The 12,778-nt window shown below is 42.7% G+C and overlaps 1 pseudogene; it reads right to left on the bottom strand.

Moving 5' to 3' along the window:
- Positions 1-2,063: 2,063 nt before the first annotated feature.
- Positions 2,064-2,135, bottom strand: LOC143364169 (U6 spliceosomal RNA; annotated as a pseudogene).
- Positions 2,136-12,778: the final 10,643 nt, after the last annotated feature.

The following is a 12,778-nucleotide window of genomic DNA, read 5'->3' on the forward strand; positions in this document are numbered from 1 at the left end:
CCGAAAACAGGCCATTTGTCCGCACTGTGCGGCGGTCTGTTTATTTTCCGAGATATTCGTAAAAAACTGTCTATTTTGATGAAAAATTCTGCCTATTTTGAATTACCGAATTTGTTGTTTAGGGCAGGGGAGGGTTCTTTCGTTAAAATCCACAAGGGCATTTTTATTATCCACCCTATGAAATTATCGTGTCGAAGGGGTTAATGTTCTTCCACTTTGCAATCAAATTCGCAGAAGTAATCTATTCATGATCACTATAAGCTGTTTCTATACTATATGTATCGATTGCCAAATGATTCCTTCAAATATCTCGATGCTTTAAATTTGACTGTGATTTCGGACCTGACATGAGTATAGAAATGCTGCGAGTGGAAATACTGGAACACTTCGGCAAGAAAAAAACGTAGATAAAGCGAATATATACGAAATAGACATAATAAAGGATTTATTTTGTACATATTAAGAAGCAATATTTTATTCACTATATTGTCTTTTAATCTATTTCTTTTTGTTACTAATTATTTCGCCAGTCTTTGAGAATACTCCTTCGGAAGGAACAGATGTTGCCATAACACAAAAATACTCCTTTGCAAGCTTTGATAGTGTTACGTCCCAAGTGGTATGAATTACGATCTTAAGAGGATAGGACGCAGTTTCGAACCTACCTGCATACACACACCGGCTATGGTTCGGGAAATTGAGGATCGTTTAAGTAACTTTGTACCCTTATTTTGAAAACAACAAAATTATTGATTTATTCAAAGTGTGGTTCTGAATCAGAGATTACAAATTTGATTTTACAAATATGGTTTATATAGCGCATATACTGGAGTGCTTACAAATAGTTTGATTATAATAATAATAATAATAATATTAATATTACCGTGATCACGGGTTCGGATTCGGTTACAATATACTCCGACTGCTGACACTGGTCTTTGAAACGGTTTGTCGCGAAACAACTGAACGAACTATTTTAACTTCACAAGAGACTACTGTACTATTGACTATGACTGAATAACTGATTGTTCACGATTGCCTGACTGACTGACTGACTGTTTATAACTGAATTTTAGGAGTTGGTCCCCCTTTTTATAAGATGCACAATCCTTTGTTTTTCAAAGATGCTGGCACAGGAGTCTCTACCTTGCATGTTTTTATCTTCTTGATGTCTCCTGACTAGTCAGCTGTATGCCGACAGGATCTTTTTACCATGAAGTCGGCGTCTTTTCTTATAATTTGGCATAATTGGACACCTTTCCTGTTTGTTCTCAGCGTGTAAACTGAGAACGCTCATCTGCGAGTCTTGCAGGAAGAAAAGTTGGAGTCGTTTCTCGTGCTACCTTACTGCGTAGAATTTTTAACATATATCCTAATCCTATTTTTACTTCTCCTCGTGCGACATCATCGGTTGTCCATGATAATTCATAATAATTCTTCATCTGAGGGTTTATTCGTTGGCGGTCGAACCACCGGACGTTCACTGCCTCTGTCTGCTGGGACTGTGATTGACTGCAATTCTGTTCCCCGCGGGGAAAAAAAACAGTAATAATCTATCTATCTATTATAATGTATCTATCTATTATAACGTATCTATCTATTATAATCTATCTATCCATCTATCTGTGCATTGTGCGGCCACTTCTTACTTACAGTAACGAGCAAAACTGAGTCAACACTATTTCAAGCAACATAACTTTCTAAAAATTAGATCAAATGACTTGAATTTTATTGAGAAGTTAGAAGGATTAGTTTATTAGACGAGGTGTAAAAAATTTTTGAAAAAAATTTCAATTGGTCGGAATCGCAAAAGAAATAGTAAAAGTTGGTTTTTTCAGGCTCTTTTATCTGAGCCTGTATTGAAAATTTAAAGAATGTATTTGATTCGCTCGAATAAATTATGTCCATGCTGAAAATTTTACCGGTATTGACTTATTCGTTTACGAGTTATGAACGATTAAAAATGCGATTTTAAGTCGAAAATCGTGAAAAATGGCAATTTTTCCACTTTTTGTCTAAAGGGTGTGTGCCTGGATCACGCGAGTACTCAACAGCACAGCGTGTTGCGCAGGGACCATGCTAATCTTCTCTGTATCGTTTCAAATTTAGTATATGTGCTGTCGAAGCAATTACACATGTCAGACACAACCTCCATAATTTCCAACCAGGGCGTTTGATATGTCCCACCGGATATCTGGTGCAGCGAACGGACGATTATCGTCTGTGAGTTATGCACGATCTAACCACGAAATTATACTAAAGGCATAGAACATGTCAAGACACAACACAATCGTCCTACATATTTCATCGTCCATTACACAAGTATATATCATCGGAATTATATCATATTTGGTTTAGTTTTAATCAGAAACATGTTGGTAAATATGTTGGTAAAAGTTTCATAAAAAAAATAATGACAAATAAAGAAGTTTTGTAACTGGATTCGATTAGTCTTCTGGTCTCACACCGATATAGCCGACAATGTGTGGCACACTTCTCGGCGACGACGGCTCTTGACCTTTGCTGTTTTCGCCGTTTTCACGTCAGTAGCGTTTTCAAGTTATAGGTTTCTTATGACTTGAAGACGGTACGACGGTTTCCAGCGTTCCCTGTGTAGTTCAAATGGGACGCTCGGCGAGAACCTCCGATTTCGTATCTTGTCAGTAAAAACGGCGGACTGACAAACAACGAGATTTCACTGTAATAGGCAGTCCTTATAGTAATAGGTATATATTATCTGTAGGGAGTTTTCTATTTTTTAAATATTCACCTCTTTGTGTATGCACAGGGTCACGAGCAGGTTGAATCCATTTACGAGCAGATCCAGGAGGGAGCACAGCAGGATGGGCACGTCAACAAAAGAAGCGGCCATCTTCGAGTCTCTTGCTGAAACACGCCATTCGTAGCTTTATCTTAGTATTAAATAACGAATTTGTACGGTGTCACGTTGCCCTGATTTTCGGCCCGTCCGACGGGAGAAAAACCCGGGCAACGGCGGGTTTTTACAGACCGTGAGGCCGGGCCACGTTCGGCCGCGCGAAACGTGGTCCACCCGGGACAAACGGCGCACAGTGGTGCCAAGGCGGCAAAAAGTCCATTTTATAAATTTTCGATTTTTATAAAAAAAAATTATTTTTGTATAGCCTAATAGTGCGTGCATGATGTGCCAAAGTCAGATTTTTTAAAAAAAATTTTTTACGAAGATATACGCATGGTAAATAACCATTTCCTCGCTCCTGGGAATCCATCAGTTTTCAGTGCGATAGTTATGTAATTACTCCGCCTATAATTGAATACTAAGGGGTCTACAAATCATATGGGTCATTGCAAATGGTTTTAACTATTGACTGGAAAAAAAAGTTTTCCAAAAAAAGTTGTTTAACATTAAGTAATATGGACTAACCTGAAGCCCCTTTGCGTTACGCTCATTTTTTATTTATGGCGGAATACAAAAAATCCTTTGAAAATCTTCGATCTGGAACTAATCGTTTTGGCAAGTTATAATATTGATCTAGCTTTGTGCAAAAAATCACGAGATACTTCGAGATGCTTTCGCGGCAATTTAAGTTCAAATAGCAACTTTCGGAATTTCCAAGAATGAATCGCACGGAAGTCATGATTATTTGATGTTTCAGGTGAAATTTTTAAGGATTACATATCGGATAAGAAAAAAAAGTGACATTCATACATATAAAAAGATATTTAATAACAATTTTTTATGTTAAATAAACGAAGTTTTCGTTCACTGGACTACTGTCGCAAAAATGTAACAGGTATTTTGTGGTAGTGCTCCAATGAACGCTGTAAAAATAATTTATGTCAGATAAAAAAAATTGTTATTAAATATTTTCTTATACATAAAAAATTAATAAATCGTATGCACTTCTCATTTTTCTTTATTATTTAGAAATATTCCTAAAAAATTTCACCTGGAACATCAAATAATCGTAACGTCCGGAAAATTCACTCTTGGAAATTCTGAAAGTTGATATTTAAACTTAAATTATGGCGAAAGGGTCTCGAAGGGTCTCATGATTTTTTGCACAAAGTTAGATCAATATTACACCTTGCCAAAACGATTAGTTCCAGACCAAAATCTATTAAAGGATTTGTTGTATGCTTCCATAAATAAAAAATGGGCAGAAAACAGAGATTTTCGATTAGCACATATTACTTAATGTTGACAACTTTTTACAAAAATTTTTTTGCCAAATAAGCGTTGTACCTGTGGCAATCTCTCAACACATTTTCAAACAAATTCGTTGGATAGTTTCGTTTTTATAGACTTTTTGCCGCTTTTTGGCCATTTGGCACCACTGTGCGGCGTCTCGTCGACTCGATTTTCGCGACGGTTCTCTCAAGTTCGGTACTCAGAACGGGCGCCAGGCACGAGGACGGTGCCACACGAAAAATTACGCTAAGACGCGAATCGGCCGCCGCGATCTCGATTCGACGAGCACCGCGCGATATCCTGGAAAGCCCCTACACGGGTCAGGGTTCTACGTGAAAGAAGGACGGGGCATTCCCCGCGGCGGGAAAGTTGCTCAGAATTACGACACACGAAAGTGGGCTTCTACTTTACATTTATTGTCGTTCGGGTGTTACAAAAAGCTGCCGGCAAAACCCGGCAGCGGTGGTCCGAGAAGCCCGCACGATTGTACAAAATACACGACGGATGGACGGTCGCTCGCGCTTATCGTACCCGAAACACAGCTTCTCGCAGGTGTATTCGGCAGCTGCCCTCAAATCGTTATCATACGCCGCAAACTGTTACTTATTATAGTAGGAAATATACCCACCGTTTTGCTAGCTTTTGCTACGGTCAACTAATCCTTTTCGGAGAAAGGAAGATTTTCATTCTATTCACTTTAACCCTTTGCGGACGGGGGCGCTCGACGGGCGAGCGTCGCTGTGGACGATAGGTATTGGAGCGCGCAGTAAATAAAGTGTTCAGGTCGCACGTTTGTGTTATAAAATCTAAAGCTTTATTCAAATAACATTTTTATAAAATCACAAAGAAACAAATTTAGTCGTCTTTACATAGGCGATGTTTTATATTCGTGCTTTGTGTGATATAGTTCGAAACAATCACCTATGTGCAAGGCCGGCTTAGCCGAACAAGTAGCACAATAGTACCTCGACTCTCTCCTTCCGTGTTTTATTTTTCGATTAGAGCAGACGACGCAATCGTTACTTCTTCCTGTCTCATCTCGCCTAATAATATGTAGAAGGCCGTTGAGCCTTTCTGCTGTTCCAGAAGTCGCAGGAGCCTTGCGATTAGCGTCTCGAAAATCGCCAATCAATTGACCTACCAAGTGACGTACAAATTGTAAATGGGATAACTTTTTTTATGTTGTATGTCTTGTGATGTTCTTCATGTAATAGATAGGAATTTATCACTGAAACTTTCAATCCCCAAAAAAATCATTTTCGCCACCATTTTTGAGACTTTCTCATGAAACAGTACGTGCCTGTGTACTGATCTGCTTTATCTACCCCACCCATATATTTATTATAATTTATAACCACGTCTGGCTTCAGATGTTATAAGATGTAAAATATGTGAAAAAATATGTGAAAATGTATAAAATGTATGAAAACTTTGCTGGTTTCTCTGGTAGTGACACTGAAAGACTGACGCGGCAGACTGAATTCGTTCTGAACCTACCATGGTCTCGCATCGTAAGTTTACACAATACGGAAGATAAGATCTTATCAATACAAAGACTATATGCCGACACTCGTCCGCAACGGTAAAAAGACTTGGGCGGCTATTTGCCGACACTCGTTCGCAAAGGGTTAATCTTACATAGGGAACGAAAATTTACCCACATACATACTTGTACGGCATGGAAAGCGCCGTGTGTCCGCACGACACGAAAATTTGTAAAAATTAGAGAACTGCGTCGCGCAGAGATAGTAACGCGTCGCGAAGCGTGCGATAATCTCGTCGAACAGATACAGTAGATTCGCTTCGTCCTTCAAAATATAAATGTTATTATAGGGTACGTACAAGTATCGTTTGAAAGATACGGTACGTACTATACGGGTCGAAGCGAGACAGTCAATCATCGCATGATCGCGGTGGTTCTTCCGAAACCTCGACAGAGCGTACTCTGAGGCTACGAAACGTACCAAAGGGTAAACTCCTGGGTTCCGAGGGACTGCCGAGGTTTTCTGTGAGTCTCGTCTGGTTCGAGACTATTTCACTTCGCACGATCAGGGTTTTTCTGCCGTGACCTTAATCGAGGGTACTCCGAGGCCACGCACCGTGCCAGAGGGTACTCTTCTGGGTCCCGTGGAATTACCGAGGTTTGGTGTGGGTCTCGACCAGATTCGAGGCGATTGTACTTCGTACGATCGCGGCCACTCTGTCGTGACCTTATCAGAGCTTGCTCCGAGGCCACGTATCGTGCCGAAGGGTAGACTCCTGGGTCCCGTCGAGCGACCGAGGTTTAGTGCGAGTCTCCCCCGAATCGGTACGAAAGAGCATCGCACGATCCCGAGTATTCTGTCGTGACCTTTGTCCGAGATCACTCCTAGGCCACGTATCGTGCCAAAGGGTGAACTTATAGGTCCCGTGGAATAATCGAGGTTTAGTGCACGTCTCTACTGAATCGAGACGATCGGGCCTTGCACGATCGTGGACACTCTGCCGTGACCAATACCCGAGAATACTCCGAGGCCATGTATCATGCCAAAGAGTAGACTCGTGCGTTCCGTGGAGTGACCAAGGTTTAGTGTGCGTCTCCACCCAGGCCACTTGTACGAACGTCGTCCAGGTGCCTGGATGGTCTGACGGGTACGACGTCGTTCGATCGCGGATTTCGGGTCAGATAGGAGCGATCGGACTTTGCACGGTCACTGACACTCTGCCGCCGCCTCGCCCGAGATTGCTTAGAGGCCACGATTACGTGCCGAAGAGCAGAATCATTGGAAGCGTGGAGTGACGGCGATTTCGTGTTGGTCTCCATCCTGATCACTCGTATGATTATCCGGCCGAGTGTAGGGACGGTCAGACGGGTCACAAACTGCTTGTCGCGGGGCGCGATCCGTGCTGAGGGATTTTCCTAAACCGATTCCGAAAAGCGGACGTAGAGTCGAGCGAGCGTACCGCGAGTGTTTTTCACGCGTTCGTAATACCTTGTTTATGCGTCGCGAGCCGTCGGCACGGGAGGCCGACCCATTGTTCCACACTGTACTTTGACTCAACTGTACACAAACACACACAACGGTTCCTATGAGAATATATCACCTTTTGTTACTTTATCTGGGCTTCGAATATCTCATTTAACTCGTCCATACCTCGCCGCTTTCCAGTGCCTGGAGGCACGAATCCATTCCAGCTCGCGAACGTGCAAGCTTTGTAAGGAATTCGAGCGACCGCGACCCATGCGGGCCGCAACCATAGGCCGGCCAAGGGCGCAGTTTATGATTACGGTGCGGACGTGACTTCAGGCTATTTTTGAGATTTAGCGGAACTTTATGTTTTATGATGATTTATTAGAGACTTCATATTTTAGCTAAAGGTCTCAATAGCCGTTGACGTTCCGTAAGACATCTGCGGACCAAATGCGTAATGTTAAGGGCCCTAGGTAGGCGACGAGGATTCGGGGCGAGGGTACCCTAATAAACTGGTCGGTTTCCCTCACCCTGTCGCCTCTCGGAGGGCGTACTTTAGAATTAAGGCACCCGTGATTGGCTTCCGAAATGTAACCGCCTACACTGCAAAAACAGTTAAAAGTGTGGAGCGGAGAAGAAGCCAACGTTGTCGTTGCGCGCACGAGGGTAACCCCTAGTTCTTGTATTTTTCTGGAATAAACGAGTTTATGAAATCACATTATAAGATCCTCGACATCCTTACAGCTTCGAGAAATTAGGGTAGTAACCGGCCCTGCGAGACGGTAAGGGATAGTCTCGAGACGCGAAGTAGAGATACGGGTAACAGCGTATGCGAATAGAAAGGATAGGAAGGAAAGAACGGTAACAATAGTTGAAGCCATTTGCAATAACCCATATGATTTGTGGACCCCTAAGTATTCAATTATAGGCGGAATAATTACATAAATGTCGCACTGAAAACTGATGAATTCCCAGGAGCGAAAAAATGGTTATTTACCATGCGTATATCTCCGTAGAAAAATTTTTTTTTCAAAAATCTGACTTTGGCACATCATGCACGCACTATTAGGCTATAAAAAAATTATTTCTTTTTTTATAAAAATCGAAAATTTATAAAATGGATTTTTTGCCGCCTTGGCACCATTGTGCGACGCACAATGGGCAATTTGGGCGAAATCGGATTCAAAATCAAAGAACTTTCGATAGGAATGAGGTAGAGCGATGAAATTTTTTTTAAATTGAAGCTGAAACTTTGTAGAATATGTGAATCGCGTATTAAAAACGATGATCGTCTCGTATATCGGCTGAAACCCACACGATCTCCTTCTTGTAGATATCGCGGGAAACAAAAGCCGTCCCGATGGAAAGAGTGCACCTCCTTTTGGAGCGGTTCACAGTGTGTTTGGGGACAATCGCCGAAGTCCCGGAGGAAGAAAATGGAGAAATAGCCCACCGGACAGGTAGGAACAACTTTACTGATTGTATATCTATTGAATTCGTTTAAAAAGATACTACAGCGGTTAGGTGCTGCAGTGAAGTTTGCTGAATAACATTTATTGAAGTGGTACAATTATTACTCTCTACCGACATACGCTCACCCACGTGTTCTCTCTCTCTCTCTCTCTCTCTCTCTAGCCGCTCGCGTTCGGCAGTTTTTGCATCCCCACACATATGTTCATATAACATTTTTTTCTTACTTTTGCGTGTAGAACACGCTGGCAAAGTTTGGCCGGAAAAAACTAGGACACCCTGTAGGTGATAAGATTTAAAATTTAAATTTTAAAAGGATCTGAGGTCTACGTTCAACACTCGTCATAGTTTCTGTTTAGTTAATATTTTAACGTTTGTAAAAAGTTTACCGATTTTCATCTTGAAATCTTTTTTCAATTTGCAAATGTTGAAGTAGGTATGTAAATTCGGTGCATAACTGACACAAAAAACAATATTATTTTATACTTAATTAAGCATTAAAAGTTTCGTAATTAAACATTATATTAAAATTAATATAAACGATTAAAAGTGCCATTAAGAGCGATTAATTGCCATTTTTCACGATTTTCGACTAAAAATCGCACTTTTAATCGTTTATAACTCGTAAACGAAATAACCAATATCCATGAAATTTTCAGCATGAATATAATTTATACGAGTCAATAGAACACATTTTTTAAAGTTTCAATACAGGCTTAGATAAAAAAGCTGATAAAACCAACTTTTACTATTTCTTTTGCGATTCCGACCAATTCAAATTTTTTTCAAAAATTTTTGACACCTCGTCTAATAAACTAATCCTTCTAACTTCTCAAAAACATTCAAGTCATTTGATCCAATTTTTAAAAAGTTATGCTGTTTCAAATAGTGTGTAATTAGTTTTGCTCTTTACTGTACATTAAATCAAGAGTTAGCCGACTATTTAGGTAAATGAAGATTATTAATGAAAAGTGACACATATTTAATTACAATATAATAAATAATTTAATGAAACCAAATAAAACTATATCTGAAAAATCAATAACATAAAAACAAATAAACATAAAATAAAAACATAAAAGACCCGATGAAACTTAAACTATCTCCCCTCCCCCCTCCTTTCACACACACATTTACACCTATGACCCCCCTTCCCTAACCAATGGGCCCCTCTTCCGGTCGCTCCCCGTTCACCCCTGTCCTTCATTTGTCCCATCCCTCCATTCTTTCACCCTCCTCATCCACTTCTCTCCCCCCCCCCATCATCCAACACCACCCACATCCTCTCTAGCCATCCTCGTTCCTCATCCATCCTCAGACATTCTTCCCACACATGCTCCCATGTCTCACTCGCCCATCCACACATTCTACATTCTCTCTCCTCTTCATTCAACCAATATCTCCCCTCCCTCATGCCATTTCCTAACCTAAACCTTGCGAACCTCTGCCACCTACTCTCCTCCCATCCTTTCTTCAAATAACCCGGCAAACCCTCCCCCCCCCCCTTTACCATTCCATACCATCTATTGTATCTCGAGTTCCTCATCCTCTCCCGCCTTTCCACCCTCTGCCTTTCCTTCTCCCTTTTTACCAGCTCCCCACTTATCTCCTCTCTCTTCTCTTCTATCATTTCCTCCACCTCCTGTACTGTCCAGCCCTTCTCCTCAAAAAAGTCTCGTCTCTCCTTCTCCCACCCTTCTCCTACTACCCCCTCCTATCCCTCCCTCTCATCTCTTCCCAGCACAATCTCGCTAATTCCCCTCCTTTGCCCCCTCTTAACTTCTTTTCATATCCCCATGCCCTTAACCCCGCCCTTCCCCTCAATAGCTCTCTCTGCAGTTCTTTTCTAACCATGTACCCTGATGTACACCTTTCTACACCTAACACCCACTTCAGGTACCTCTCCTGCATCCTTTCCATACCCTCCCTTTCCTTCCACCCCCATATTTCCACTCCATAGCTCATCACCGGCCATACTAATTTGTCGAAAAGCCAAATCCTCCTACCTCAGTCCTTTCCAAATCTCCTCTTCCCTATTCCCCACACATGTCCCATCACTGCCGCTACCTTCCTTATCCTTTCTGCCACTTGCTCTTCCTGACCACCATCCCTCTTTATTACATAACCGAGGTATCTATACTGACTGACTTCCTCTAGTACCTTACCTTTCCACCTCCACGTTACCTTCTTCCACCTTCCCCCTCCCCTCCTACACCTCATCATCTTTGACTTTTCTGCATTAAGCTGTAGTCTCTTCTTATCCAAATAACGCTCTAGCACCCCTATCATCCCTGTCATCCCTTCCTCCTCCTCCGCCAGCATCGCTATATCATCCGCGCACGCTAATGTGTATATTCTCCTTCCTCCCACTTTTACCCCCCCATCCCCCCCTATCCAGTACCTCGTCTATGTCCGCCAATAATAACATGAACAGCATAGGGCTCAGCGGGCACCCCTGCCTCACTCCTCTTGCTGTCCAAAACATTTCCCCTTCCTCGTCCCCTACTCTCACCTTGCCTCTCGTTTCCCTTAGAATCTCCTCACATCTCCCTACCAATCCTTCCCTCACCCCCTTTTTTCTCATCTCCCCCACCAATATATCCCTGTCCACTGAATCAAACGCCGCTTTCAAATCCACAAACATCACAACCAACCTACTCTGCTTCCTCCTCACCTGCCTATTCACTATATGATTGAGCACAAATACGTTATCCACACATCCCAATCCTTTCCTGAAGCCCGTCTGGCTATCTGGCAGTATCCCCTCCCCCCCCACTTCTTTTCTTATCCTCTCCGCCAAAACCGCTGCATATACCTTGTACGCCGTTTGTGTTGACGTTACCCCTCTGTAATCTCCCACCTTTCTACTTTCCCTTTTCTTTGGTATTGGTATTACTACACCCTCCGTCCAGTCATCCGGCCATCCTTCCCCCCTCCATACCTTATTGCACACCCTCCACAGCCACTCCTCCACTTCTTCCCCTCCATATTTCCACACCTCGTTCGGTATCCCATCCCCCCTGCCGCTTTTCCCTCTTTCAAACCTTTTACTACCCTGCTGATCTCTCCCCTTTCTATTTCCTCTTCTTCATCCTCCTCTCTCCTTTTTGTCTCTCCCTTCCTCACCTTCCACTCTACCCCCCCTCAATAGCTGCCTAAAATGTTTATCCCACTCTTCCATCCTTATTCTCTCATCCACCCGTGACCCTTTCCTCCTTTCCTTCCTTATCAGCTGCCATATCTGACTTTCCGTTTTTATCCCCTCTACCTCTCTTTCCGATTTTTCCCTCTCCTTTTGTTCACGCGAATGGAACAATTAATTAATTATAGAATTTAGAATGTACTAGTTAATGTTGGACGCCGAATCCGTAATAAAGATTACTTTATTTCAATTGGCCTAATCGCTTTGCCGCACTTACGAATACAAGAGACGATGTTCACGAAAGAATATTGGAGACAATGTTCGAGAAAGAAGGCTGGATACAAGAGAGAGAGAGAGACGGCCATGCGGCTGCGCTATTTATTGACTGACGAGCTGGTAAAAAACGACTTCCTTGTCGAAAGATCTAGATCGTCCGTCAGCCAATAATTAGATCGATCGGCAGGATGCGCGGCCGTCAGTTATCGCAATTGGTCGCGGCACAGCGCTCGCCACTGGTACGCGCGGCGGCTGCTGTTTTGGCGCGCGTCTTGAACAGTTTAGATTTTCGGTAAGTCAACGAGGTTTCCAAGAAAGACGCGTACCCGCTCCCGATTATGTCAAGCATTCTCGATAAATTACGAGCCGCGCGATACATTTCCACCCTCGATTTGAGCCAGGCGTACTTCCAGATCCCGCTCGAAAACGCAAGTAAACCGATTACCGCATTTACCGTTCCGGGTAAAGGGTTATTCCAATTCAAAAGGATGCCGTACGGGCTCACGGGAGCTCCCGCGACGTTTCAACGGTTATTAGATCGACTTATCGGTCCGGAAATGGAGCCGAATGCATTCGCGTATTTGGACGATATTATTATCGCGACCACGACCTTCGAAGATCATCTCGCGTGGCTCGCGAAGATTTTCGAACGGATTAAATCCGCGGGATTGCTCGTAAACCCGGAAAAATGCAAATTTTGTCGGGAAGAGGTACGTTATCTCGGGTTCGTGGTGAGTAGGGAGGGGTTGAAAGTCGACGTCGAAAAGG

This window comes from Halictus rubicundus, unplaced genomic scaffold, assembly GCF_050948215.1.
Source record: "Halictus rubicundus isolate RS-2024b unplaced genomic scaffold, iyHalRubi1_principal scaffold0320, whole genome shotgun sequence".
Taxonomy (NCBI): Eukaryota; Metazoa; Arthropoda; class Insecta; order Hymenoptera; family Halictidae; genus Halictus; species Halictus rubicundus.